This window comes from Chenopodium album, chromosome 12, assembly GCF_948465745.1.
Source record: "Chenopodium album chromosome 12, dcCheAlbu1.1, whole genome shotgun sequence".
NCBI lineage: Eukaryota > Viridiplantae > Streptophyta > Magnoliopsida > Caryophyllales > Amaranthaceae > Chenopodium > Chenopodium album.
The window spans coordinates 10,507,719-10,514,116 of record NC_137845.1 but is presented as its reverse complement, the minus strand read 5'-3'; the positions used below and the strand labels follow the sequence as shown (position 1 = coordinate 10,514,116).

The 6,398-nt window shown below is 38.3% G+C and overlaps 1 pseudogene across 1 annotated transcript; it reads right to left on the bottom strand.

The window, feature by feature from the left end:
• Positions 1 to 2,826: 2,826 nt before the first annotated feature.
• Positions 2,827 to 6,190, bottom strand: LOC145571938 (DEAD-box ATP-dependent RNA helicase 41-like; annotated as a pseudogene). Its single transcript, XR_014096655.1, has 2 exons — positions 5,798 to 6,190; positions 2,827 to 5,398 (listed from the first exon to the last, which is right to left on the bottom strand). The product of XR_014096655.1 is annotated as a DEAD-box ATP-dependent RNA helicase 41-like (transcript).
• Between the last annotated feature and the right edge of the window lie 208 nt (positions 6,191 to 6,398).

The window sequence follows — 6,398 nt, the reverse complement described above, 5'->3', positions numbered from 1 at the left end:
AATTCAAGCTCTAGAGGTTTGCAATCCTCTTCCACATGACCCAGCTTCCCACACTTGAAACAAACCATACGAATGCCTTCGTATTGGACTCTCCAAATTCTGCCTTTAAGCCAAAATTTGGATAGCAGCGGTTTTGAAACATCAATCTCAACACTAATACGTGTGAATTGCCCTCTTTCTGCTTGAGCTGTCTTTTTATCAACTCTAAGGACTTTACCAATCTTCGAACCAATTTTATTGAGAAAATTGAAATCGAAATATTCGACTGGCAAGTTGGGAATCCTTACCCAAGTAGTCAACACCTTGATAGGAGCTTCATCAGGGACAAAATTCGGAACCCACTTCCTTATAGTGAGATAATTATCATCAAGAAGCCATGGTCCTTGAGTGAGGACATGATTGTAGTTGGCATGGTTAGTGAACCTTGCGATATAATAATCACATCCAATGTAAGTCAATGACAGTTCGCCTCGAATTTTCCATTTCTTCATAAGCCTTCTCATTAGTCCCATGTAACCTATCTTGCCGCTGAACAACTTGATAATTAGGGCTGTTTTCCATGCCTGTCTCAATCGTTTCTTCTCCTCCTTCGATAGACAAATGACTAGACATCTATCATCATTTAGAATATCATCAGGAGCATCTTCATCATCAGAAATTTCCTCTTCATCCATCTCATCAATAGGTACTAGAGAATCGGTCTGGACATGTGACTGACCCTTTCCCTTAATCAGATCTCGAAAGGATAATGGCTGTGCACCCGGGTCTGGTGGCTGATCATCTATCCTTTCAATGGGCTGTGTCTCCATGTGAGTGCCCTTTTGGAGGTTTTGGTCGACCTCCATCATAGCTTCATCCTCCACAGATTCATCATTGAAGATTAGCTGAGTAATCTTTCTTTTTGGTTTCTTTTTTGGTCGATCTAATTGATCATTTTCTTCTATAGTTTTGCCATAGTTTTCCTAGAGTTCAGAATTTTTCGCCATAGTAAACTAAATGTCCCTATGAAAGAGAAAAAGATGATCAAATACTCCGTATTAGTTATTTAGTAACATATAGAGTATGCAATTATTATCATTGATTGTTATTGTTCTATTATTTTATGGCTCTTAACTCGTTCATTTAGACATTGTTATTATTTTCTTTGGTAGATTTGATTACTAAACCCCTTAAAACCTTTAACAAATTCCTAGAAACCCCTTAAAACCTTTAACAAATTCCTAGAAACCCCTTTTCTAAGATTTGTCCAAAACAAAGTATTGATGTGAAATTAATTGGTTTGAATAATACTCCAATATAGTTTCATAAGTATTTAAAATGGATTATAATTGAATCCGGATAAACTTTGAATTTTTTTGTCCTCGCATGTTATGATCTAAACTCATTGAAAATAATCTGTTATTAACTTTATTTAGAAGAAGCACAGGTTAATTATTGGGATTAACCTTATTGTGATTTGATTAGGAATTTAGTGGGCATATTTGTATTTAATTTATGAATTATGTCACACTTAAATAGAAAAAAGGGTGTTTTGGCCATGAACACTATTTTATTTCATCAAGGTCTGGCTCTGGAGTAGCGCAGCTCCCCAAAAATTGGCTAGCATGTGCAATAATAGTAAAGACTACCCATTAATCATAGGGAGTAGTTTAATACTACCTCCGTTTTTTATTACTTGTAGTTAACTCGTTTTGACTTTAGCACTATTCATACACTTTCCTTTAACTGTGTTTTGTACTTTATACGTAATGAAATATATGTCATGTGGGATTTTGTTTGATTCATCACAATATATATTTTCAAAATATCAACTTTTCATAATTTTTGCTTATCGGTAATTAAAGATATAAAAGGTTGAATTTATGCATTGACAAACGTGACTAAAGAATCGTGTCAACTAAAAAAACGGAGAAAGTACATTAGTAAGAAGTGCATTAATGTGCACCTGTGCAAATGTAGTAAATTATTTCAAGTCCACTCCTTTGTGGAGTATATATATGTATATCCCTCTGTATCAAACATCAAAGCATAAACTAAAAATCAGTACTGACTGTTATGTTAAATAATACTCACTTGTATTAGCAATGGTTTTTATTTGTGTTGTTACTTGTAATTTTTAGTGTACAAGTTGAAGGGCAAGATTGCTGATCAACAGGCCACTTTAGAGCTCAAAGCCCTCCACCAGGGCAATGCACATACAAGTGCTGTGTCGAAAACAATGTTTACTTCACCTTTGAATGTTCCCCTTTAGTAACCCCTCAAACATATTGAATCCTCGCTTTGAAAAGCTTTTAGAATAGCCAGTCGAAGTGCAACAACACTAACAACCACTCGGACAGGTCACTGGTGGTTGCACTATCAACTGGGTGGTACAAAGGTGGGGCTCGATGTGGGAACCGGATCGTGATAATGGGCAATAGGCAGACTGTGGTAGCTAAAGTAGTTGATGAGTGTGATTCTACAAAGGGGTGTACTGCAGAAGAGGGTTATCATCCTCTTTGTGGGCGTGACGTTGTTGCTGCATCTATGGCTGTTTGGCAGGCTCTGGGAATCCCACGGAGACTCTGGGGCGCCCCGACCAATATCAAATGGCTGATGTTGGGATGAGAGATTAGATCTCTTATGATTTGAAAATTGTGACAATCTATATTCTGGGTTGTAATAACGGAGTATATTAGTATTAGCTAAAAGTATAAAGTACTTTGGTTACAAAGCTCAATTTCATCTCAAAAACAAATTACTCGTATCATGTATTTCCGCTACTCCAATTCCATCCAAACTGGCAATAAACAAGAACACTAGCAAGTTTAAGCAATAAACTCTTGCTGAAGATGCAAACTATGAAAACATATTATACCTCCGTGTAGCTCAGATTCAGTAGTCATGTTCTGAATATTACAAATATAATAGACAAGTAATATGTGGTAGCTGTTGCAAGCACCAGCAAAAGTATGTTCTCTTTACAAACATAACTAGCAGGCGGGTATGGTATAAGGTCACCATGTCAATGATTTAAATAATCTTAACATTACCTAAATTGCCATGAGCGAGGCCACGACCAAGCTCTCAAAACTAGCTAAGCAGAAAGAAATCAACTACAAATTTTTTGCCAACATTCAAATCTACTGATAGATACCGGAAACCACAAGGTTGATGATGATGAAGTTTGCTTCCATTTATGGATTCCTCATCGAACTTCAAATCAGCAATTCCTTGGACACCTAAATAATTTACTACGTTTGAAGCATTAACATCTTCTTCAAGTATCATCCATGACTGTTTAGAGACCCATCTGCCTTGCAATTCACACCCAAAATTGTTTACAGACCAACTTACTGATACATTGCACTCACATAAAAAATCCATTGATTTTGAGGTTCACAAGTCATACAGCCCTGGGAAAAATTACTCCGTATAAGAATTTAAGTCTTGCAAAGCAGTGGCAGTTATGCGCTGCATCTCCATCTTGACCCACTCCAGGAAAGAGTGAAAGGCAGATGCTTGACCAGCAATCATCAACTTTGTCTCCCTGGTGAGCCACAATCAGCTTCACATTTCAGATTTCACAAAGAGTAGCCTAATGGCATACACCCCAAAGGAAAACTGACTTCTACAAATACAAAGTATGTCAAATAGACATCCAGTATAGGAGCCAAACGTAGAGGTCATTCTTGCAGTATTTACCTTACAAATTTGCATTTCTTGGACTCCAAATTTTCAGAGTACCACATTGATGTACTTCTGGCCAGGCGATGGACAAGTATTGTATCTCAGCCACCAAGATTCATTGTAAGTTGCCAAATAAGGCCTTTGGAACAGACAGTGTAAGACCAAATATACAAATCACAACCACCATGTTTCCTTTTCTTCTGGTTCTTGGTGAATGGTGATGGAAACAGGACACGCCGTGTATTTTGAATTGGCAAGCTCCTTTGGGATAACAGTTCCAGCTGATTTCAACACATCAACAATTTCTGGGAATAATATTTTGTTTTCCTCATTTATGAACGCAATTGCATTTCCCTCCCGTCCATGTCGAGAGGCCCTGCCAATCAAGTGGACATACTCCTTGATTGAATTTGGCAAATCAAACACTATGACCTGCCTCACGCTCACGAGATCCACCCCACGTCCCAATAACCCAGTTGCTACTAGCACAGATACCTCACCCATTAAAGAATTTCTTATTATCTTTTTCCTTTCATTCATGGATTTCTCTCCATGGATAGAGAGAGCTTTGATCTTAGTTGTAACGCTGATTGCCTCAGCTAAGAGATCTGCAGCCTTGAAGCCACAAATACAACCACTGGGGGCCTGAAATGCAGCTTGCTCATCAATATGTCAAAAAGCTTTTGCTTTTTGTGTTTTGATTCCACCCATATAGCTATCTGCTTTACAGCAACGTTTGGCTTATTTGGCTTTCCAACAAAGACAATCGCCAAGGCCTTCGCCATTGAGTGTGCCGTCTTCTCAACTTCAGCAGATATTGTAGCAGAAAACATCAGAACCTGAGGGGATGACAGAGCCCTAAAGATCTCCATCACCTGATCATGGAAGCCTCTCTGAAGCATACAGTCTACCTCATCAACCACAAATATAGATATACTATCCAGCTCCATATCATGCTTCGTTAGCAGATCAACCAGCCTTCCCGGCGTTCCTACAATTAGTTCAACACCTTGTTGAATACGGTAAACCTGACCGGCCATAGCATCACTACCAATCACAAGTGCAGTCTTAAAAGGCAAACCCTTTCCAAGCAGCTTTGCTTCTTCCTCAACTTGCACACACAGCTCCCTAGTCGGAGTAAGAACCATTGCTAACGGCTTCTTCTCAATCAACCGATCACAAGAAGAATTCACACAACAAGCAATAATTGGAATCAAATACGAAGCAGTTTTCCCAGAACCTGTCTCGGCAGAAACAAGAAGGCTACTGCCATCCAATGCAGCAGGTATCGCTTGCATTTGTACCGGTGTCGGGACTTCATACCCAACAGATTCAATGTTCTGAAGTAACTTCACCGGAACATCACACGACGAAAATGACAAAACAGGTGGAGGGACAGATCCACACTTAACAGAAACATCAAGTCTTTTTCTCAGCACTGCAGTCTGTTTATCAGACATACCACAAGAGCTCGACCCATTTTCGGAACCAGAACCTTTAACATAGATGCACTCATCAGTTACAGGCAATCGTATCGGATTCGGCACAGGAAGAGTGGAGGGCAACTTTTCCTTGGCAATCCTTTCCAGAAGATTCTTCTTACATTCCAAGCTGCAAACATCATCATCTGTCTCATCACAAATGTACTCCCCATACCTACCACAAATCACACAACGAGGTTCCCCTGGTTCTGCTTCTCTTTGATCCCAACATCTTAGTTTCACTTCATCTATAATAGTTTCAATTAGATTTGTGATCAAATTACAACAAATTTCATCTAAATTACTCCACAAATTACCAACAATTTAATCTTAACTGAGTTTTGTGGTCAAATTACAAGAAAATTCATTAAAATTACTCCAAGAATCACCAGAATTCATCTAATTTACAGTACTCAGTTTTATGAACATTCATCTAAATTACTCTACACATTGCCAGAAATTTATCAAATTTACTCATTTTTGAGGTCAAATTTCCAGAATATTCGTCTAAATTACTCTACAAATTGTAATTATCAATAAACTATTAATTTAATCAATGGAGATTAATCAAATTACACGAAAAATTCACAAAACAGGAAAGAATAATTCTTATGAGAAACATGAATAATGCATAATAAATTATTTACCTGAATCGTCATCATCATCATTTCTAATATTAGGGTTTGTACATTCCGATTGATGATCCGTCAAATTCATAGCTGGAAATTCGAATCAAGAATTCTCTCACTTCCCATTCATTCGAATTCGGCAACTCCTGATTTAGAATCGCCGCCCACCACCGTATGAGGAGGAGGAAGGCGGCTTGTTAAGCAGGTAAAATCGATGGGTTCAAAGGTTCAATATCAATTAGAAAACGACCCGACCCGTAAAGTGAATATTGGGCGTGTTCCAAAATCCGATTTTATCCGTATCCGACTTTGTCATCTCACAATCAGTGGTGGCATCACTTCACCCAAAAAAAAAAAAAATGTTATGGCATCAAACCCCACTAGAGATAATTTGGAGTGCAAATTCACTTACCTCCCCTCTCAAAAGGCTTGTCTTGTGAGAGGTTTCGACTTGGTAGGGCTTTTCTTCTCGGGTTAGCAAGCTAGACAATTAGGGAGAGTGGGGGAAATTAAAGGAATCTCACCCCCCAAATTATCATTTGTGGCGATTAAACCTCAAACCTTATAGTTAGAAGGTGCTCTTCTTTCCACTAAACCAAATTTAACCTGGTAAACTCTT